Genomic DNA, 24,762 nt, shown 5'->3' with positions numbered 1-24,762 from the left:
AATATAAAAAAAAAATTATATTAATTCTTCCTGACAACAATGGAAAAGCATGATATTAAAATTTAACTCCGTCAGTGAATATTGTGTAAGCTCACCATACAACACTAATCCTATTAAACCTTAGAAAAGCAGGTGGCTACAGCCGATATGTTAATTGAATTAGGGTAAAAAAAAAAAAACCTGACAGTTAAATATTGAACAAAAAAAACTACAAATTCTCAGTAAGCTCAAAATTAGAGGTTTAAAAATTAAATAAATACCAGATTTAGTTACTCAAGCGAACCACATAGAAGGAAAATACATTTGACAGATTACAGTATATTCAAATGGAAACGTATTTAAAAGCTTTGTAAAGAAAAAAAAGAAGAAAGTTTAGAGTTTGCGCAGGATATACCATTCCCTTACTTACCAAAAAGGCACACGCACTGCTTCTACTAAACCCTCAAGTACACATTTAAACCTCTTGCTATTGCTTGATCAAATTGCAACAGGTGCTAGGAGAGACAATAACAAAACAAAAGCCTGTATCTAATGGCATATGCATTCATTTGTATTGGAGACTTGTCTGCACAAACACACACCTTTAAAAGCCTTAAAGTCATCACAGGACTAAGGTAAAACAATCCTAGCTTGCTGCTTTAATCCAATAAATGCTTAAAATACTGGTTCAACCCAAAACTATTAGCAAAACAGTTTATCACATAAAGCCAACACCAATCTTGACAAATCCAAAAGTCCTTCTCTGACCATACAAGTATATATATTCAGCTGTTTAATAAACTCAACAAATGCAGAAAAAGAATTAAGAAGAAAAAAAATAAATAAATAACAAAAAGCACTTTACACATATACTTTTATAAAAGGTTAAAACAAAAAGTGGTGCATGGTATTATCCCATTCAAAGGTTTAAAAAAAAAAAAGAGAAAAAAAAATCCTGCTTTAAATGTTCAAACAAACGGATATTAAACGGTTATATCAGCAAACTGCAAAATATATGTATACAAAAGAAATGTGAAATACGTTTTTAGCCCAAATTAAGACCTCACCCGGGTTAGCCCCACCATATTCCAAATTTTAACAAATGATCATTCCATTTGTTAGATCAGGTAAGATCAACAGTTTTTTTCGTTAGATTTACTTTAAAATATGAAATATTAACAATCTTTTTCAGGGGGGCTAACCCGTAGCCAGCCCCCACTCAACAAAAATGTTGACAATGTTATTGATTATGATAGCTCCACGTTAGATCAGGTTTGATCATTGCATTTTTAATGAGGGGCCTGCCCCCCTCAACTGAAATCTGGACAAAATGTTATTGATTTTGATAGATCTAACGAAAAAGACAGTTGATCTTACCTGATCCAACGTATATCTATCACACAAGAAGAAATATAGATAGATATAGATAGATATAGATATAGATATAGATAGAGATAGATAGAGATATATATAGATAGAGATAGATAGAGATAGATAGATATATATATATATATATATATATATATATATATTAGGGTTGCACCGATACCGATACTAGTATCGTTATCGGTGCCGATACCAAGTATTTGCACGAGTACTTGTACTCGTGCAAATACACCGATACTTAAACCGATACCTCCAATTCCTACCCATATGCCATCTTGTGGCGTTTTTCAAACTGTATGTTCCCATTTCATTTTAAGCTGGAGTGGAGACTTAACTAAAAATTGTTCACTTCTGTTCTGCCAATACAAATTGCTGTTATCTGTATTATTTTACGTTAGAGCAGTGCTTTAAAAGCTGCTACTTTACAGCTGGAAGCCTCACATCTTGCACAATTATGCTCAAAATATACTGTAGTCTGAGGAACACCCTTAGCCAGGGCTGGACTGGGAATAAAAAGCAGCCCTGGAAAAATATAAAGACCAGCCCTATTTTCTGTTGAGTCAGTAGAAGACAAATGCCCCATTTTTCTCAAGGGGATTACTGGGATACTCCTTCCCCAATATTATTTTCAGAATTAAATTATACGACTTTGTATTAAGTACAAGTGTCAGATTTATCACTTATATAGGCACCCCACAACTCAATTGCATCCAGTAATCGCCCCTTTAAATTGTAGCTTTCCAGTCCCAGCTGCTGCAGCTGTTATTTATTGTTATTATTAACATGTTATTGTAATAATTTTATTTATAAACATGTTCTGTGAACTTTGTGACAACAAGCACATAAAACTGTTTTATTATTTCAAAATGTCTTTTGAGATACAGTTCATAATTATAAAGAAGCGATCTTAAATCATTAGTCTGTATTGTGCTTGGTAAACTGTCATGACATTAAAAAAAGTATCAGTAATTGGTATCGGTGAGTATTTGAAAAAAAGTATCAGTACTTGTACTCTGTCTTAAAAAAATGGTATCGGTGCAATATATATATATATATATATATATATATATATATATATATATATATATATATATATATATATATATATATATATATATATATATATATATATATATATATATATATATATATATATATATATATATATATATATATATATATACATATACACACACACACATACATACACGTTAGATCAACTGTGTTTTCATTAGATCACGCAAGAGGCGGTATTCACAATCATAGTTTGTGTGCGGGGGAGAGTGACAGGGTTGGGGGGTGAGTATGACAGTGCGAGAGAAGGTGAGTGTGACATGATTAGTGGGTTAATGTGATCAGGCAAGTGTGGCAGGGTGAAGGGTGTGTGTGTGTGACAAAGTGATACAGGACGGGAGTGGGACCAAAAATAGGCCCAGGCATTTTAAGGCAAAGCAGCCCATCATCATTTCTTGTCAATTTTTGTTGTGTAAAAAGGTAATCCCTTTATTATCCATTCCCCAGTTTTACACAACCAACAATGTTATATTAATGTACTTTTTACCTCTGTGATTAACTTGTATCTAAATATCTTCTGATAGCCCCCTGATCACATGACTTTATTTATTATCTATTGACTTGCATTTTAGCCAATTAGTGCAGTGTCTGCCACAAGCCACAGGCGTGATCACAATGTTATCTATATGGCACACATGAACTAGCTTTCCCCTGTTGTGAAAAAATGTGATAAGAGGCGGCCTTTAAGGGTTTAGGTTTAACTTTTCACTAAGAATACCAAGAGAACAAAGCAAAATTGGTGATAAACGTAAATTGGAAAGTTGTTTAAAATTACATGCCCTATTTGAAACAAGTTTTTTTTTTGTTTTTTTTTTAGACTTGACGTATGAACGCAGACCCCACATACACACACTCATATGCACGCACATCACACATACACCGTCTTACACACACACACATCACACGCACGCACATCACACATACACCGTCTTACACACACACACACACAATCATATGCACGCACATCACACATACACCGTCTTACACACACACACACATCACACATACACCGTCTTAGACACACACACATCACACATACACCGTCTTAGACACACACACACCACATACACCGTCTTAGACACACACACACAATCATATGCACGCACATCACACATACACCGTCTTACACACACACACACACACATACACCGTCTTACACACCCACATCACACATACACCGTCTTACACACCCACATCACACATACACCGTCTTACACACCCACATCACACATACACCGTCTTACACACCCACATCACACATACACCGTCTTACACACACACACACACACATACACCGTCTTACACACCCACATCACACATACACCGTCTTACACACCCACATCACACATACACCGTCTTACACACCCACATCACACATACACCGTCTTACACACACACACACACACACCGTCTTACACACCCACATCACACATACACCGTCTTACACACCCACATCACACATACACCGTCTTACACACCCACATCACACATACACCGTCTTACACACCCACATCACACATACACCGTCTTACACACCCACATCACACATACACCGTCTTACACACCCACATCACACATACACCGTCTTACACACACACATCACACATACACCGTCTTACACACACACATCACACATACACCACACATACACCGCCTTACACACACACATCACACATACACCGTCTTACACACACACACACACACATACACATCACACATACACCGTCTTACACACACACACAATCATATGCACGCACATCACACACACATACACTCATATGCACGCACATAACACATACACCCACTTAAGGCTGCTTGTGACACACTGCAAGCTCTGAAGTAGCTATGCTGCTGTCACTGTGCCCCAAGAAACGGCCCTGTCAACTAAAAAACTGACTTGATGGCTCTGAAGATCACTGGTTCCACTTCTCACAATTCCAGCTCCCTTCCTCAGTGTTGCTACAATGTCTGCAAGGACCGCAGAGGCTGTTGTGTCACGTGATATCATCAGCCTGAGGCTGCAGTAGTGGGGTTTTTTTTTTGCAGTGTAAATAATGAATAAGTGGGCTGAGCTATGGGAGCTGGCGGCCCACCAGGCATTTGTCCGCTATGCCCGATGGTCAGTCTGGGCCTGGTGATAGAGGATGAGTGTGACAGGATTGTGGGGTGAGTGACAGGATTAGGGGGGTTAATGTGATAGGACATATGGATTGTTGGAAGGCATGTAATAATAGGACATATGGATTGTTGGAAGGCATGTAATAATAGGACATATGGATTGTTGGAAGGCATGTAATAATAGGACATATGGATTGTTGGAAGGCATGTAATAATAGGACATATGGATTGTTGGAAGGCATGTAATAATAGGACATATGGATTGTTGGAAGGCATGTAATAATAGGACATATGGATTGTTGGAAGGCATGTAATAATAGGACATATGGATTGTTGGAATGCATGTAATAATAAGTATACTTTATTACCGTGTGTGTACAGTATGCTGGGTGAGAGATTACTGTACCACCATCTGTATCTGGCAGACCAACGCCTGATAGTATGTATACTGTACCACGTATGGCTTTCAGACTATGCCGAGAGTAAATATTTTGTCTCACTGTGAGTCTCAGTCAGCGCAAGGCCTTAGGCGGCCAAATAAATCACCTAATTAGAGAGCTGCCTCTGTACAAACTTACACATAAAGGAGCACATGAGACAGTTTTCTTTTTAAAACTGTTTAATTAGTAAAATAACAGTAAATATTAAAGTTATTTACATGGTCTAAAACAAAATTAAGAGTAATATTTTGTATAAATACATTTTTTAGTGCTTTTAGATTTATTTATAAAATAAAAACCATAAACGTTCTGAAATGTTATTCACTGTAAGCAGTCGATCTGTAATGGCTTTTCTGAACATGTTATAAATGCCTATAGTGTACAAACCATATCTACCTCTGAAAGTCCACATACTTTGTTTGGGTCAACTTTTTTTTTTTTTTTTTTTTACAGATTGGACCATAGTGTCGTATACTTCCCAAAAACAAAAATTTATGCTTACCTGATACATTTATTTCTCTTGTGGTGTATCCAGTCCATGGATTCATCCATTACTTGTGGGATATTCTCCTTCCCAACAGGAAGCTGCAAGAGGATCACCCACAGCAGAGCTGTCTATAAAGCTCCTCCCCTAACTGCCACTCCCAGTCATTCGACCGAAGACGAGCAAGAGAAAGGAGAAACTATAGGGTGCAGTGGTGACTGTAGTTTAAAAATAAAAAACACCTTCCTTAAAATGACAGGGCGGGCCGTGGACTGGATACACCGCAAGAGAAATAAATTCATCAGGTAAGCATAAATTTTGTTTTCTCTTGTAAGGTGTATCCAGTCCACAGATTCATCCATTACTTGTGGGATACCAATACCAAAGCTATAGGACACGGATGAAGGGAGGGACAAGGCAGGCACTTAAATGGAAGGCACCACTGCCTGTAAGAACTTTCTCCCAAAAATAGCCTCAGAAGAAGCAAAAGTATCAAATTTGTAGAATTTAGAAAAAGTATGAAGCGAAGACCAAGTCGCCGCCTTACAAATCTGTTCAACAGAAGCCTCATTCCTAAAAGCCCATGTGGAAGCTACCGCTCTAGTGGAATGAGCTGTAAATCTTCCAGGAGGCTGCTGGCCAGCAGTCTCATAAGCTAAGCGAATTATACTTCTTAGCCAAAAAGAAATAGAAGTTGCTGAAGCCTTTTGGCCTCTCCTCTGTCCAGAGTAGACCACAAACAAAGCAGATGTTTGACGAAAATCCTTCGTAGCTTGTAAATAAATTTTTAAAGCACGAACCACATCAAGATTGTGTAAAAGACATTACTTCTTTGCAGAAGGATTAGGACATATTGAAGGAACAACAATTTCCTGATTGATATTTTTATTAGATACCACCTTAGGAAGAAATCCAGGTTTGGTACGTAACACTACCTTATCTGTATGGAAAATGAGATAAGGGGAATCACATTGTAAAGCAGATAACTCAAACTCTTCGAGCCGAGGAGATAGCTACTAAAAACAGAACTTTCCAAGATAAAAGTTTAATATCTATGGAATGCAAAGGTTCAAACAGAACCCCTTGCAGAACCTTAAGAACCAAATTTAAACTCCATGGCGGAGCAACAGGTTTAAACACAGGCTTGATTCTAACTAAAGCCTGACAAAACGCCTGAACATCTGGAGTATCAGCCAGACAGAAATCTTCTCCAATCCTTCTTGGAGAAAAGATAATATCCTAGGAATCCTGACCTTACTCCATGAGTAACCTTTGGATTCACACCAATGAAGATATCTACACCATATCTTATGATAGATTTTCCTGGTGACCGGCTTTCGAGCCTGAATTAAGGTATCAATGACAGACTCTGAGAAACCACGCTTTGATAAAATCAAGCGTTCAATCTCCAAGCAGTCAGACGCAGAGAAGTTATATTTGGATGGTTGAAAGGACCTTGGAGTAGAAGGTCCTGCCTCAGCGGCAGAGTCCATGGTGGAAGGGATGACATGTCCACCAGATCTGCATACCAAGTCCTGCGTGGCCACGCAGGTGCTATCAAAATAACCGAAGCTCTCTCCTGCTTGATCTTGGCAATCAAATGAGGGAGCAGAGGAAACGGTGGAAACACATAAACCAGGTTGAAGGACCAAGGTGCTGCTAGAGCATCTATCAGCGCTGCCTTGGGATCCCTGGACCCGGATCCATAACAAGGAAGCTTGACGAGACGCCATGAGATCCAGTTTTGGTTTGCTCCAAAGTTGAATCAACTGTGCAAATACCTCCGGATGGAGTTTCCACTCCCCCGGATGAAAAGTCTGCCGACTTTGAAAATCCGCCTCCCAGTTCTCTACTCCTGGGAAATGGATAGCTGATAGATGGCAAGAGTGAACCTCTGCCCTTAGAATTATTTTTGAAACCTCCAACATTGCTAGGGAACTCCTTGTTCCCCCTTGATGGTTGATGTAGGCTACAGTCGTGATATTGTCCGACTGAAATCTGATGAACCTGACCGCAGCAAGCTGAGGCCAAGCCTGAAGAGCATTGAATATCGCTCTTAGTTGCAGAATGTTTATCGGAAGGAGTGCCTCCTCCTGAGTCCACGAGCCCTGAGCCTTCAGGGAGTTCCAGACTGCACCCCAGCCCAGAAGGCTGGCATCTGTCGTTACTATTGTCCAATCTGGCCTGCGGAAGGTCATACCCTTGGACAGATGGACCCGAGATAGCCACCAGAGAAGAGAATCCCTGGTCTCTTGATCCAGATTTAGTAGAGGGGACAAATCTGTGTAATCCCCATTCCATTGACTGAGCATGCAAAGACAGGCAAACGGCACTATGTCCATTGCCGCTACCATTAAGCCGATTACTTCCATACACTGAGCCACTGAAGGGCAAGAAGTAGAATAAAAAACACGGCAGGAATTTAGATGTTTTGACAACCTGGCCTCTGTCAGGTAAATCTTCATTTCTACAGAATCTATCAGAGTTCCTAGGAAGGAAACTCTTGTGAGAGGGGATAGAGAACTCTTCTTTTCGTTCACTTTCCACTCATGAGACCTCAGGAATGCCAGAACAATGTTCGTATGGGACCTGGCGATTTGAAAATTCGACGCCTGTATCAGAATGTCGTCTAGGTAAGGGGCTACTGCTATACCCCGCGGCCTTAGGACCACTAGGAGTGACCCTAGAACCTTCGTAAAGATTCTTGGTGCCGTAGCTAACCCAAAGGGAAGAGCCACAAACTGGTAATGTCTGTCTAGGAAGGCGAACCTGAGAAACCGATGATGATCTCTGTGTATCGGAATGTGAAGATAAGCATCCTTTAAGTCCACGGTAGTCATATATTGACCCTCCTGGATCATAGGTAGGATGGTTGAATAGTCTCCATCTTGAAGGATGGGACCCTGAGAAATTAGTTTAGGATCTTGAAATCTAAGATTGGTCTGAAGGTTCCCTCTTTCTTGGGAACTACAAACCGATTTGAATAGAAGCCTTGCCCCTGTTCCTCCTTTGGAACTGGGTGGATCACTCCCATAACTAGGAGGTCTTGAACACAATGTAAGAATGCCTCTTTATCTGGTTTGCAGATAATTGAGAGAGATGAAATCTCCCTTTTGGGGAAGAAGCTTTGAAGTCCAGAAGATATCCCTGAGACACAATTTCCAACGCACAGGGATCCTGGACATCTCTTGCCCAAGCCTGGGCGAAGAGAGAAAGTCTGCCCCCTACTAGATCCGTTTCCGGATCGGGGGCTGATCTTTCATGTGGTCTTAGAGGCAGCAGCAGGTTTTTTGGCCTGCTTTCCTTTGTTCCAAGCCTGGTTAGGTCTCCAGACCGGCTTGGACTGGGAAAAATTTCCCTCTTGTTTTGTATTAGAGGAAGTTGAAGCTGCGCCACTCTTGAAGTTTCGAAAGGAACGAAAATTAGTCTGTTTGGTCCTTAATTTGTTGGACCTATCCTGAGGAAGGGCGTGACCTTTTCCTCCAGTAATATCAGAAGTTATCTCCTTCAGTCCAGGCCTGAATAGGGTCTGCCCCTTGAAGGGAATGTTGAGAAGCTTAGACTTTGAAGTAACGTCACCTGACCAGGATTTAAGCCACAGCGCCCTACACGCCTGAATAGCAAAACCTGAGTTTTTAGCCGTTAGCTTGGTTAAATGAACAACGGCGTCAGAAACAAATGAATTGGCTAGCTTAAGAGCTTTAAGCTTGTCAAGGATATCATCCAACGTGGTTTCTACCTGTACAGCCTCTTCTAGAGACTCAAACCAGAAAGCCGCTGCAGCAGTGACTGGGGCAATGCATGCAAGAGATTGGAGAATAAAACTTTGTTGAATAAAAATTTTCTTAAGGTAACCCTCTAATTTTTTGTCCATTGGATCTAGAAAAGCACAACTGTCCTCGACCAGGATAGTTGTACGCTTCGCTAGGGTAGAGACTGCTCCCTCCACCTTAGGGACCGTCTGCCACAAGTCCTGTGTAGCGGCATCTATAGGAAACATCTTTTTAAAAACAGGAGGGGGAGAGAACGGTACACCTGGTCTATCCGATTCCTTAGTAATAATTTCTGAAAACCTCTTAGGGATTGGAAAAACGTCAGTGTAAACAGGCACTGCTTAGTATTTATCCAACTTACACAATTTCTCTGGGACTACAATGGCATCACAGTCATCCAGAGTTGCTAAAACCTCCCTGAGCAACACGCGGAGGTGTTAAAGTTTAAATTTAAATGTAGACATATCAGAATCAGGATGAAGTGTCTTCCCTGAATCAGAAAAATCAACCACAGATAGAAGCTCTCCTGCTTCGGCTTCTGCACATTGTGAGGGTATATCAGACATAGCTACTAAAGCGTCAGAGAGCTCTGTATTTGTTCTAGCCCCAGAGCTGTCTCGCTTTCCTTGTAACCCTGGCAGTTTGGACAATACATCTGTAAGGGTATGATTCATAACTGCCGCCATATCTTGTAAAGTATACGCAGTGGGCGCACTAGATGTACTTGGCGTCCCTTGAGCGGGAGTTATAGGTTCTGACACGTGGGGAGAGTTATTGGCATAACTTCCCCCTTGTCAATTTCCTCTGGTGATAAATCTTTTAAAGCCAGAATATGGTCTTTAAAATTATTATAAGATCAGTGCATTTGGTACACATTCTAAGAGGGGTTCCACAATGGCTTCTAAACATAATGAACAAGGAGTTTCCTCTATGTCAGACATGTTTAACAGACTAGTAATGAGACCAGCAAGCTTGGAAAACACTTTAATAAATGTGAAAAAGCAGAATATAAAAAACGGTACTGTGCCTTTAAGGGAAAAAAAAACAATCACATAAACGGCAAAACAGTGAAAAAAAGCAGTAAACTCTACGAAATTTTTACAGTGTTTATAATAGACTAAAATAGAATTGCACCCACTTGCAAATGGATGATTAACCCCTCAGGCTCAAAAAGGAATCAGAAAAACAGTAAAACCATTATAAACAGTCACAAGCAAACTGCCACAGCTCTACTGTGGCTCCTACCTGCCCATAAAATGACTTTTGTAGGCACAAAAACCCTTTACAGAGGTCCTATATGTCAGGGGACTCCTTCAGGGATGTCTCAGAATGTAAAAACTACTGCGCAATTAGAGCACGAAAATAGGCCCCTCCCACCATGCACTCAAAGTGAAAGGGCCATAAAAACTACTCCTAGGAGAAATCTAGTCAGCCATGTGGAAAACTAGGCCCCAAATAAAGATTTATCACCCTCAGTAAAAAACGTTTTTTATATATCATGCAAACGTTTTACATACTAAGTAATAAGAGCAAGTAACATGAATATTACCCTTTACTGCAAGCATGATCCCAGTCGTCTGTTAAATCACTGTAATCAGGCTTACCTTAAATATATCAGGTACTGTCAGCATTTTCTAGACCTTATCTCTCTAGAAAAAAAATATACTGAACATACCTCAGAGCAGTTAATTCTGCAGGCCATTCCCCCAGCTGAAGTTTTCCCATACTCTTCAGTTATGTGTGAGAACAGCAGTGGACCTTAGTTACGACCTGCTAAGATCATCAAAAACCTCAGGCAGAACTCTTCTTCTAATTTCTGCCTGAGGTAAAAACAGTACAACACCGGTACCATTTAAAAATAACAAACTTTTGATTGAAGATAAACTACACTATCACCACTCTTGATACTTCCTTTCTTGTCGAGAGCTGCAAGAGAATGACTGGGAGTAGCAGTTAGGGGAGGAGCTATATAGACAGCTCTGCTGTGGGTGATCCTCTTGCAGCTTCCTGTTGGGAAGGAGAATATCCCACAAGTAATGGATGAATCCATGGACTGGATACACCTTACAAGAGAAAATTGTTTTTTCTTCGACAACATTAAATGTAATGGCCTCCTTGAACATGTATTATAACTGCCCCTAGTATATAAACCATATTGGATATTGTCACTTCATTAGGAAATTCATAGAGCTATTGCTTTGTTGTAGGTAAACCAATACATGGCTCAATTATGAGATGTGGTCCAGGTTTACAGATCATTGTAGTACGTTTGTTGTAGTTGGGTGAACATGGTCTATTAATGACCTTAGAAGAACTTTGCAAAGCACGCTCAAAACCATGTCTTAGATCATTTGTGTTGATGGGCCAAAAGATACTGCTTCTTTATTGGTAATTTTTGCATGCTGCATTTTGACATGTAAATGTTTCAGTTGCACTGGGAATTTTTTTTAAAAGCAGTTGCGTGATAGGTCTAACAAAAAAAACAAAAAACAGGTTATCTAACGTATATCTATCAAAATCAATAAAATTTGTTCCAGATTTCAGTTGAGGGGGGGGGGCTAACCCGTGATCAGTTGAGGGGGGCTAGCCCAGTGATTACCCCCTCCCCCGCACACAAACTAAAATTGTTAATACTGCCTCTTGCGTGACAGACCTAATGAAAAAAAAAAAGTTGATGTAACGTATATCTATCAAAATCAATAAAATCTGGTCCAGATTTCAGTTGAGGGGGGGGGGGGGCTAGCCAAGTGAGCACCCCTCCCACGCACACAAAATAGGATTGTGAATACTGCCTCTTGCGTGATAGATCTAACGGAAAAAACATATCTAACGTATATATCTATCAAAATCAATAAAATTTGGTCCAGATCTCAGTTGGGGTGGGGGGGGGGGGCTAGCAATATCTCAGTAATTAGACTAGATCTAACAAAACTTTTGGATAATCAAACCTGATTAACGTGGAGCTATCATAATCAGAAACATTGTCAACATTTTTGTTAAGGGGTGTGGCTATGGGTTAGACCCCCCCACCCCCCGAAAAAGATTCTTAAAATTTCATATTTTAGAGTAGATCTAACGGGAAAAAAAGTTGATCTAAACTGATCTAACAAATGGAATCATCATTTGTTAAAATTTTTAATATGGGGGGGCTAACCCGGGTGAGGTCAAATTAAGGGCAATTCAGAGTTATAACTCTTAAAAGCCCCGTGGCATTAATGTTCATGTGTCAAGTTAGGAACAGAAGTAAATGATCTTATACAAAAATTAGAACTAATGCATTTAAAATAAAACATTTTTTGACATTAAACGTGGCATTTAATTAAGCTAGCAGAATATTTTTTTTCTTTAAAAAAATATTATATAGTCAGATATGGATACACACTAATCAAGATGACAAGCTCCTTCAACAGAATTGCAGTGCATCACTATGTTCAATCAGGTGGCCAAAGGGTTAACTCTTTGCAATATTTTGATGGGCTCCATTTTAGTGCATATATATTTCATATCTCTCAATTTCTGTTCTGAAATCACAAATATTCCTGCAGTAACAGAAGAAAGTTGTTTTCCTTACAGAGATCTTGTATAGTGTTTCTATACAAAACAAAGACATAGTTCTAGCTTAATACGACAGAAAATGTATTAAATGTGCATATTTTTTTTCATTGATAGTCCTATACCAGACAGCCCAACTCTCCCGGAAGGTCTGGGAGTCTCCCGCATTGAAAAAGCTGCTCCCTGACACCTGCAAATGAAACACAATCTTGGGGAAATAGCTGTGCCAGAGAATATCAAATTTGTGCCTGCACTTTTCATTTCTACCTCTAGGTGTCACTGTTCAGTTATAGCTCAATGTAAATAGTTACTGCGTTCCTCTCTAGACTTTTCCCCCCCTTCCTGATCTCTACTCTAGTGCGGTGCGAGACAGCAGCAGTAGACCGGATATATATAGGGGAGATGTGCAGACTCCCATACCTCTATATTGTGCTGACTCCCATACCTCTATATTGTGCTGACTCCCATACCTCTATATTGTGCTGACTCCCATACCTCTATATTGTGCTGACTCCCATACCTCTATATTGTGCTGACTCCCATACCTCTATATTGTGCTGACTCCCATACCTCTATATTGTGCTGACTCCCATACCTCTATATTGTGCTGACTCCCATACCTCTATAATGTGATAATAAGCTGATTATTTCACCTGTTCTCCAGTTCAGATATCCTCAAAATCTGGCCTGTTAGGAAGGGTTGAGGACAGGTTTGAAAACCAGTGCACTATATGAATAGGGAGGAAAAAAAAAACCTTCTAAATAACCAATACATACATTTCCAGCAATCAGTTTCTAGCATTTGGGTAATGCTGGGCCATTATGTTTTTGGTGCTGTGCCCTTTACAAATAGTAAAACCAATATATTTTAAATTACACTTAGATGCAGAAGCAAAGAAAAAAAAAGTTCCTTTAATGTTGCACAAATCTATTCTTTACAAATTATTTTATTAGTAAACCAACAGACATTTTCCTATAACAAAGATATTTCTCCACGACAGTGACTTAACTTTTAGGAAAATGGCAAATGGCAGCTAAATGTTTAAATCATATCTATTAAATAATTCATATATTTTTTTTTTTTTTTTTAACACCTGTGTTCTACTGTAGCTCATTATGAACGAAAACAGAATTTATGTTTACCTGATAAATTACTTTCTCCAACGGTGTGTCCGGTCCACGGCGTCATCCTTACTTGTGGGATATTCTCCTCCCCAACAGGAAATGGCAAAGAGCCCAGCAAAGCTGGTCACATGATCCCTCCTAGGCTCCGCTTACCCCAGTCATTCGACCGACGTTAAGGAGGAATATTTGCATAGGAGAAACCATATGATACCGTGGTGACTGTAGTTAAAGAAAATAAATTATCAGACCTGATTAAAAAACCAGGGCGGGCCGTGGACCGGACACACCGTTGGAGAAAGTAATTTATCAGGTAAACATAAATTCTGTTTTCTCCAACATAGGTGTGTCCGGTCCACGGCGTCATCCTTACTTGTGGGAACCAATACCAAAGCTTTAGGACACGGATGATGGGAGGGAGCAAATCAGGTCACCTAGATGGAAGGCACCACGGCTTGCAAAACCTTTCTCCCAAAAATAGCCTCAGAAGAAGCAAAAGTATCAAACTTGTAAAATTTGGTAAAAGTGTGCAGTGAAGACCAAGTCGCTGCCCTACATATCTGATCAACAGAAGCCTCGTTCTTGAAGGCCCATGTGGAAGCCACAGCCCTAGTGGAATGAGCTGTGATTCTTTCGGGAGGCTGCCGTCCGGCAGTCTCGTAAGCCAATCTGATGATGCTTTTAATCCAAAAAGAGAGAGAGGTAGAAGTTGCTTTTTGACCTCTCCTTTTACCGGAATAAACAACAAACAAGGAAGATGTTTGTCTAAAATCCTTTGTAGCATCTAAATAGAATTTTAGAGCGCGAACAACATCCAAATTGTGCAACAAACGTTCCTTCTTCGAAACTGGTTTCGGACACAGAGAAGGTACGATAATCTCCTGGTTAATGTTTTTGTTAGAAACAACTTTTGGAAGAAAACCAGGTTTAGTACGTAAAACCACCTTATCTGCATGGAACACCAGATAAGGAGGAGAACACTGCAGAGCAGATAATTCTGAAACTCTTCTAGCAGAAGAAATTGCAACCAAAAACAAAACTTTCCAAGATAATAACTTAATATCAACGGAATGTAAGGGTTCAAACGGAACCCCCTGAAGAACTGAAAGAACTAAGTTGAGACTCCAAGGAGGAGTCAAAGGTTTGTAAACAGGCTTGATTCTAACCAGAGCCTGAACAAAGGCTTGAACATCTGGCACAGCTGCCAGCCTTTTTGTGAAGTAACACAGACAAGGCAGAAATCTGTCCCTTCAGGGAACTTGCAGATAATCCTTTTTCCAATCCTTCTTGAAGGAAGGATAGAATCTTAGGAATCTTAACCTTGTCCCAAGGGAATCCTTTAGATTCACACCAACAGATATATTTTTTCCAAATTTTGTGGTAAATCTTTCTAGTTACAGGCTTTCTGGCCTGAACAAGAGTATCGATAACAGAATCTGAGAACCCTCGCTTCGATAAGATCAAGCGTTCAATCTCCAAGCAGTCAGCTGGAGTGAGACCAGATTCGGATGTTCGAACGGACCTTGAACAAGAAGGTCTCGTCTCAAAGGTAGCTTCCATGGTGGAGCCGATGACATATTCACCAGATCTGCATACCAAGTCCTGCGTGGCCACGCAGGAGCTATCAAGATCACCGACGCCCTTTCCTGATTGATCCTGGCTACCAGCCTGGGGATGAGAGGAAACGGCGGGAATACATAAGCTAGTTTGAAGGTCCAAGGTGCTACTAGTGCATCCACTAGAGCCGCCTTGGGATCCCTGGATCTGGACCCGTAGCAAGGAACTTTGAAGTTCTGACGAGAGGCCATCAGATCCATGTCTGGAATGCCCCACAGTTGAGTGACTTGGGCAAAGATTTCCGGATGGAGTTCCCACTCCCCCGGATGCAATGTCTGACGACTCAGAAAATCCGCTTCCCAATTTTCCACTCCTGGGATGTGGATAGCAGACAGGTGGCAGGAGTGAGACTCCGCCCATAGAATGATTTTGGTCACTTCTTCCATCGCCAGGGAACTCCTTGTTCCCCCCTGATGGTTGATGTACGCAACAGTTGTCATGTTGTCTGATTGAAACCGTATGAACTTGGCCCTCGCTAGCTGAGGCCAAGCCTTGAGAGCATTGAATATCGCTCTCAGTTCCAGAATATTTATCGGTAGAAGAGATTCTTCCCGAGACCAAAGACCCTGAGCTTTCAGGGATCCCCAGACCGCGCCCCAGCCCATCAGACTGGCGTCGGTCGTGACAATGACCCACTCTGGTCTGCGGAAGGTCATCCCTTGTGACAGGTTGTCCAGGGACAGCCACCAACGGAGTGAGTCTCTGGTCCTCTGATTTACTTGTATCCTCGGAGACAAGTTTGTATAGTCCCCATTCCACTGACTGAGCATGCACAGTTGTAATGGTCTTAGATTAATGCGCGCAAAAGGAACTATGTCCATTGCCGCTACCATCAAACCTATCACTTCCATGCACTGCGCTATGGAAGGAAGAGGAACGGAATGAAGTATCCGACAAGAGTCTAGAAGTTTTGTTTTTCTGGCCTCTGTCAGAAAAATCCTCATTTCTAAGGAGTCTATTATTGTTCCCAAGAAGGGAACCCTTGTTGACGGAGATAGAGAACTCTTTTCCACGTTCACTTTCCATCCATGAGATCTGAGAAAGGCCAGGACGATATCCGTGTGAGCCTTTGCTTGAGGAAGGGACGACGCTTGAATCAGAATGTCGTCCAAGTAAGGTACTACAGCAATGCCCCTTGGTCTTAGCACAGCTAGAAGGGACCCTAGTACCTTTGTGAAAATCCTTGGAGCAGTGGCTAATCCGAAAGGAAGCGCCACGAACTGGTAATGCTTGTCCAGGAATGCGAACCTTAGGAACCGATGATGTTCCTTGTGGATAGGAATATGTAGATACGCATCCTTTAAATCCACCGTGGTCATGAATTGACCTTCCTGGATGGAAGGAAGAATTGTTCGAATGGTTTCCATTTTGAACGATGGAACCTTGAGAAACTTGTTTAAGATCTTGAGATCTAAGATTGGTCTGAACGTTCCCTCTTTTTTGGGAACTATGAACAGATTGGAGTAGAACCCCATCCCTTGTTCTCCTAATGGAACAGGATGAATCACTCCCATTTTTAACAGGTCTTCTACACAACGTAAGAATGCCTGTCTTTTTATGTGGTCTGAAGACAACTGAGACCTGTGGGACCTCCCCCTTGGGGGAAGCCCCTTGAATTCCAGAAGATAACCTTGGGAGACTATTTCTAGCGCCCAAGGATCCAGAACATCTCTTGCCCAAGCCTGAGCGAAGAGAGAGAGTCTGCCCCCCACCAGATCCGGTCCCGGATCGGGGGCCAACATTTCATGCTGTCTTGGTAGCAGTGGCAGGTTTCTTGGCCTGCTTTCCCTTGTTCCAGCCTTGCATTGGTCTCCAAGCTGGCTTGGCTTGAGAAGTATTACCCTCTTGCTTAGAGGACGTAGCACTTTGGGCTGGTCCGTTTCTACGAAAGGGACGAAAATTAGGTTTATTTTTGGCCTGGAAAGGCCGATCCTGAGGAAGGGCGTGGCCCTTACCCCCAGTGATATCAGAGATAATCTCTTTCAAGACAGGGCCAAACAGCGTTTTCCCCTTGAAAGGAATGTTAAGTAGCTTGTTCTTGGAAGACGCATCAGCTGACCAAGATTTCAACCAAAGCGCTCTGCGCGCCACAATAGCAAACCCAGAATTCTTAGCCGCTAACCTAGCCAATTGCAAAGTGGCGTGTAGGGTGAAAGAATTAGCCAATTTGAGAGCATTGATTCTGTCCATAATCTCCTCATAAGGAGGAGAATCACTATCGACCGCCTTTACCAGCTCATCGAACCAGAAACACGCGGCTGTAGCGACAGGGACAATGCATGAAATTGGTTGTAGAAGGTAACCCTGCTGAACAAACATCTTTTTAAGTAAACCTAATTTTTTATCCATAGGATCTTTGAAAGCACAACTATCTTCTATGGGTATAGTGGTGCGTTTGTTTAAAGTGGAAACCGCTCCCTCGACCTTGGGGACTGTCTGCCATAAGTCCTTTCTGGGGTCGACCATAGGAAACAATTTTTTAAATATGGGGGGAGGGACGAAAGGAATACCGGGCCTTTCCCATTCTTTATTTACAATGTCCGCCACCCGCTTGGGTATAGGAAAAGCTTCTGGGAGCCCCGGGACCTCTAGGAACTTGTCCATTTTACATAGTTTCTCTGGGATGACCAACTTGTCACAATCATCCAGAGTGGATAATACCTCCTTAAGCAGAATGCGGAGATGTTCCAACTTAAATTTAAACGTAATCACATCAGGTTCAGCTTGTTGAGAAATGTTCCCTGAATCAGTAATTTCTCCCTCAGACAAAACCTCCCTGGCCCCATCAGACTGGTTTAGGGGCCCTTCAGAACCATTATTATCAGCGTCATCATGCTCTTCAGTATCTAAAACAGAGCAGTCGCGCTTACGCTGATAAGTGTGCATTTTGGCTAAAATGTTTTTGACAGAATTATCCATTACAGCCATTAATTGTTGCATAGTAAGGAGTATTGGCGCGCTAGATGTACTAGGGGCCTCCTGAGTGGGCAAGACTCGTGTAGACGAAGGAGGGAATGATGCAGTACCATGCTTACTCCCCTCACTTGAGGAATCATCTTGGGCATCATTGTCATTGTCACATAAATCACATTTATTTAAATGAGAAGGAACTCTGGCTTCCCCACATTCAGAACACAGTCTATCTGGTAGTTCAGACATGTTAAACAGGCATAAACTTGATAACAAAGTACAAAAAACTTTTTAAAATAAAACCGTTACTGTCACTTTAAATTTTAAACTGAACACACTTTATTACTGCAATTGCGAAAAAATATGAAGGAATTGTTCAAAATTCACCAAAATTTCACCACAGTGTCTTAAAGCCTTAGAAGTATTGCACACCAAATTTGGAAGCTTTAACCCTTAAAATAACGGAACCGGAGCCGTTTTTAACTTTAACCCCTTTACAGTCCCTGGTATCTGCTTTGCTGAGACCCAACCAAGCCCAAAGGGGAATACGATACCAAATGACGCCTTCAGAAAGTCTTTTCTATGTATCAGAGCTCCTCACACATGCGACTGCATGTCATGCCTCTCAAAAACAAGTGCGCAACACCGGCGCGAAAATGAGGCTCTGCCTATGATTTGGGAAAGCCCCTAAGAATAAGGTGTCTAAAACAGTGCCTGCCGATATAATCTTATCAAAATACCCAGATTAAATGATTCCTCAAGGCTAAATATGTGTTAATAATGAATCGATTTAGCCCAGAAAAAGTCTACAGTCTTAATAAGCCCTTGTGAAGCCCTTATTTACTATCTTAATAAACATGGCTTACCGGATCCCATAGGGAAAATGACAGCTTCCAGCATTACATCGTCTTGTTAGAATGTGTCATACCTCAAGCAGCAAGAGACTGCTCACTGTTCCCCCAACTGAAGTTAATTCCTCTCAACAGTCCTGTGTGGAACAGCCATGGATTTTAGTAACGGTTGCTAAAATCATTTTCCTCATACAAACAGAAATCTTCATCTCTTTTCTGTTTCAGAGTAAATAGTACATACCAGCACTATTTTAAAATAACAAACTCTTGATTGAATAATAAAAACTACAGTTAAACACTAAAAAACTCTAAGCCATCTCCGTGGAGATGTTGCCTGTACAACGGCAAAGAGAATGACTGGGGTAGGCGGAGCCTAGGAGGGATCATGTGACCAGCTTTGCTGGGCTCTTTGCCATTTCCTGTTGGGGAGGAGAATATCCCACAAGTAAGGATGACGCCGTGGACCGGACACACCTATGTTGGAGAAAGCGGGACTAATAATTAAACCCTCCTGTACTGCCTACATATAAGCTTTGGTTATTTTATTATTTTGTGCAGTTCAGGTTATCAGTATTCAGCTACTCAGAGTCTGGTCATCTGAGTTTACAAAAAATTATCACGGTTTGCCACAAGCAGAATTGTAAGAAACAAATTGTTTCCAGTGTCCTCTGGCACGTAGATTTAAATGCTACAAAACAGAATTTATGTTTACCTGATAAATTACTTTCTCCAACGGTGTGTCCGGTCCACGGAGTCATCCTTACTTGTGGGATATTCTCTTCCCCAACAGGAAATGGCAAAGAGCCCAGCAAAGCTGGTCACATGATCCCTCCTAGGCTCCGCCTACCCCAGTCATTCGACCGACGTTAAGGAGGAATATTTGCATAGGAGAAACCATATGATACCGTGGTGACTGTAGTTAAAGAAATAAAATATCAGACCTGATTAAAAAACCAGGGCGGGCCGTGGACCGGACACACCGTTGGAGAAAGTAATTTATCAGGTAAACATAAATTCTGTTTTCTCCAACATAGGTGTGTCCGGTCCACGGCGTCATCCTTACTTGTGGGAACCAATACCAAAGCTTTAGGACACGGATGAAGGGAGGGAGCAAATCAGGTCACCTAAATGGAAGGCACCACGGCTTGCAAAACCTTTCTCCCAAAAATAGCCTCAGAAGAAGCAAAAATATCAAACTTGTAAAATTTGGTAAAAGAGTGCAGTGAAGACCAAGTCGCTGCCCTACATATCTGATCAACAGAAGCCTCGTTCTTGAAGGCCCATGTGGAAGCCACAGCCCTAGTGGAATGAGCTGTGATTCTTTCAGGAGGCTGCCGTCCGGCAGTCTCGTAAGCCAATCTGATGATGCTTTGAATCCAAAAAGAGAGAGAGGTAGAAGTTGCTTTTTGACCTCTCCTTTTACCAGAATACACAACAAACAAGGAAGATGTTTGTCTAAAATCCTTTGTAGCATCTAAATAGAATTTTAGAGCGCGAACAACATCCAAATTGTGCAACAAACGTTCCTTCTTCGAAACTGGTTTCGGACACAGAGAAGGCACGACTATCTCCTGGTTAATGTTTTTGTTAGAAACAACTTTTGGAAGAAAACCAGGTTTAGTACGTAAAACCACCATATCTGCATGGAACACCAGATAAGGAGGAGAACACTGCAGAGCAGATAATTCTGAAACTCTTCTAGCAGAAGAAATTGCAACGGAATGTAAGGGTTCAAACGGAACCCCCTGAAGAACTGAAAGAACTAAGTTGAGACTCCAAGGAGGAGTCAAATGTTTGTAGACAGGCTTGATTCTAACCAGAGCCTGAACAAAGGCTTGAACATCTGGCACAGCTGCCAGCTTTTTGTGAAGTAACACAGACAAGGCAGAAATCTGTCCCATCAAGGAACTTGCAGATAATCCTTTTTTCAATCCTTCTCGAAGGAAGGATAGAATCTTAGGAATCTTAACCTTGTCCCAAGGGAATCCTTTAGATTCACACCAACAGATATATTTTTTCCAAATTTAGTGGTAAATGTTTCTAGTTACAGGCTTTCTGGCCTGAACAAGAGTATCAATAACAGAATCTGAGAACCCTCGCTTTGATAAGATCAAGCGTTCAATCTCCAAGCAGTCAGCTGGAGTGGGACCAGATTCGGATGTTCGAACGGACCTTGAACAAGAAGGTCTCGTCTCAAAGGTAGCTTCCATGGTGGAGCCGATGACATATTCACCAGATCTGCATACCAAGTCCTGCGTGGCCACGCAGGAGCTATCAAGATCACCGACGCCCTCTCCTGATTGATCCTGGCTACCAGCCTGGGGATGAGAGGAAACGGCGGGAATACATAAGCTAGTTTGAAGGTCCAAGGTGCTACTAGTGCATCTACTAGAGTCTTGGGATCCCTGGATCTGGACCCGTAGCAAGGAACCTTGAAGTTCTGACGAGAGGCCATCAGATCCATGTCTGGAATGCCCCACAGTTGAGTGATTTGGGCAAAGATTTCCGGATGGAGTTCCCACTCCCCCGGATGCAATGTCTGACGACTCAGAAAATCCGCTTCCCAATTTTCCACTCCTGGGATGTGGATTGCAGACAGGTGGCAGGAGCGAGTCTCCGCCCATTGAATGATTTTGGTCACTACTTCCATCGCCAGGGAACTCCTTGTTCCCCCCTGATGGTTAATGTACGCAACAGTCGTCATGTTGTCTGATTGAAACCGTTTGAACTTGGCCCTCGCTAGCTGAGGCCAAGCCTTGAGAGCATTGAATATCGCTCTCAGTTCCAGAATATTTATCGGTAGAAGAGATTCTTCCCGAGACCAAAGACCCTGAGCTTTCAGGGATCCCCAGACCGCGCCCCAGCCCATCAGACTGGCGTTGGTCGTGACAATGACCCACTCTGGTCTACGGGAGGTCACCCCTTGTGACATGTTGTCCAGGGACAGCCACCAACGGAGTGAGTCTCTGTATAGTCCCCATTCCACAGACTGAGCATACACAGTTGTAATGGTCTTAGATGAATGCGCGCAAAAGGAACTATGTCCATTGCCGCTACCATCAAACCTATCACTTCCATGCACTGCGCTATGGAAGGAAGAGGAACGGAATGAAGTATCCGACAAGAGTTTAGAAGTTTTGTTTTTCTGGTCTCTGCCAGAAAAATCCTCATTTCTAAGGAGTCTATTATTGTTCCCAAGAAGGGAACTCTTGTCGACGGAGATAGAGAACTCTTTTCCACGTTCACTTTCCTCCGTGAGATCTGAGAAAGGCCAGGACTATGTCCGTGTGAGCCTTTGCTTGAGGAAGGGACGACGCTTGAATCAGAATGTCGTCCAAGTAAGGTACTACAGCAATGCCCCTTGGTCTTAGCACCGCCAGAAGGGACCCTAGTACCTTTGTGAAAATCCTTGGAGCAGTGGCTAATCCGAAAGGAAGCGCCACGAACTGGTAATGCTTGTCCAGGAATGCGAACCTTAGGAACCGATGATGTTCCTTGTGGATAGGAATATGTAGATACGCATCCTTTAAATCCACCGTGGTCAAGAATTGACCTTCCTGGATGGAAGGATTGTTCGAATGGTTTCCATTTTGGACGATGGAACCTTGAGAAACTTGTTTAGGATCTTGAGATCTAAGATTGGTCTGAACGTTCCCTCTTTTTTGGGAACTACGAACAGATTGGGGTAGAACCCCATCCCTTGTTCTTTTAATGGAACAGGATGAATCACCTCCAGAAGATAACCTTGGGAGACTATTACTAGCGCCCAAGGATCCAGAACATCTCTTGCCCAAGCCTGAGTGAAGAGAGAGAGTCTGCCCCCCACCAAATCCGGTCCCGGATCGGGAGCCCGCATCTCATGCTGTCTTGGGAGCAGTGGCAGGTTTCTTGGCCTGCTTTCCTTTATTCCAGCCTTGCATTCTCCAGGCTGGATTGGCTTGAGAAGTATTACCCTCCTGCTTAGAGGACGTAGCACTTGGGGCTGGTCCGTTTCTGCGAAAGGGACGAAAATTAGGTTTATTTTTGGCCTTGAAAGACCTATCCTGAGGAAGGGCGTGGCCCTTGCCCCCAGTGATATCAGAGATAATCTCTTTCAAGTCAGGGCCAAACAGTGTTTTCCCCTTGAAAGGAATGTCAAGCAATTTGTTCTTGGAAGACGCATCCGCTGACCAAGATTTTAACCAAAGCGCTCTGCGCGCCACAATAGCAAACCCAGAATTTTTCCCCGCTAACCTAGCCAATCGCAAGGTGGCGTCTAGGGTGAAAGAATTAGCCAATTTAAGAGCACGAATTCTGTCCATAATCTCCTCATAAGAAGAAGAATTACTAATAATCGCCTTTTCTAGCTCATCGAGCCAGAAACACGCGGCTGTAGTGACAGGGACAATGCATGCAATTGGTTGTAGAAGGTAACCTTGCTGAACAAACATCTTTTTTAGCAAACCTTCTAATTTTTTATCCATAGGATCTTGGAAAGTACAACTATCTTCTATGGGTATAGTGGTGCGCTTGTTTAGAGTAGAAACCGCCCCCTCGACCTTGGGGACTGTCTGCCATAAGTCCTTTCTGGGGTCGACTATAGGAAACAATTTTCTTTAAATATGGGGGGAGGTACGAAAGGTATACCGGGCCTGTCCCATTCTTTATTAACAATGTACGCCACCCGCTTGGGTATAGGAAAAGCTTCGGGGGGCCCCGGGGCCTCTAGGAACTAGTCCATTTTACATAGTGTTTCTGGAATGACCAGATAATCACAATCATCCAAATTGGAAAACACCTCCTTAAGCAGAGCGCGGAGATGTTCCAACTTAATTTTAAAAGTAATCACATCAGGTTCAGCTTGTTGAGAAATTTTTCCTGAATCTGAAATTTCTCCCTCAGACAAAACCTCCCTGGCTCCCTCAGACTGGTGTAGGGGCCCTTCAGAAACAAAATCATCAGCGTTCTCATGCTCTTCAGTATTTTCTAAAACAGAGCAGTCGCGCTTTCGCTGATAAGTGGGCATATTGGCTAAAATGTTTTTGATAGAATTATCCATTACAGCCGTTAATTGTTGCATAGTAAGGAGTATTGGCGCGCTAGATGTACTAGGGGCCGCCTGTATGGGCAAGACTGGTGTAGACGAAGGAGGGGATGATGCAGTACCATGCTTACTCCCCTCACTTGAGGAATCATCTTGGGCATCATTTTTTCTAAATTTTTTATGACAAAAATCACATCTATTTAAATGAGAAGGAACCTTGGCTTCCCCACAGTCAGAACATAATCTATCTGGTAGTTCAGACATGTTAAACAGGCATAAACTCGATAACAAAGCACAAAAAACGTTTTAAAATAAAACCGTTACTGTCACTTTAAATTTTAAACTGAACACACTTTATTACTTCAATTGCGAAAAAGTATGAAGGAATTGTCCAAAATTCACCAAAATTTCACCACAGTGTCTTAAAGCCTTA

The 24,762-nt window shown here is 41.9% G+C and overlaps 2 protein-coding genes across 2 annotated transcripts in view; one reads left to right on the top strand and one right to left on the bottom strand.

Annotated features, from left to right (window-relative positions):
- The window catches only part of MCF2L2 (MCF.2 cell line derived transforming sequence-like 2), a 1,253,992-nt gene that overhangs the window by 588,125 nt on the left and 641,105 nt on the right, over window positions 1–24,762 (top strand).
- Window positions 1–24,762, bottom strand: part of B3GNT5 (UDP-GlcNAc:betaGal beta-1,3-N-acetylglucosaminyltransferase 5) — a 171,890-nt gene that overhangs the window by 3,522 nt on the left and 143,606 nt on the right. The window lies entirely within an intron of this gene.

The sequence above is a fragment of the Bombina bombina genome, chromosome 4, assembly GCF_027579735.1.
Source record: "Bombina bombina isolate aBomBom1 chromosome 4, aBomBom1.pri, whole genome shotgun sequence".
In the NCBI taxonomy this organism is placed as follows: domain Eukaryota; kingdom Metazoa; phylum Chordata; class Amphibia; order Anura; family Bombinatoridae; genus Bombina; species Bombina bombina.
This window is presented reverse-complemented; position numbering and strand designations above follow the sequence as displayed.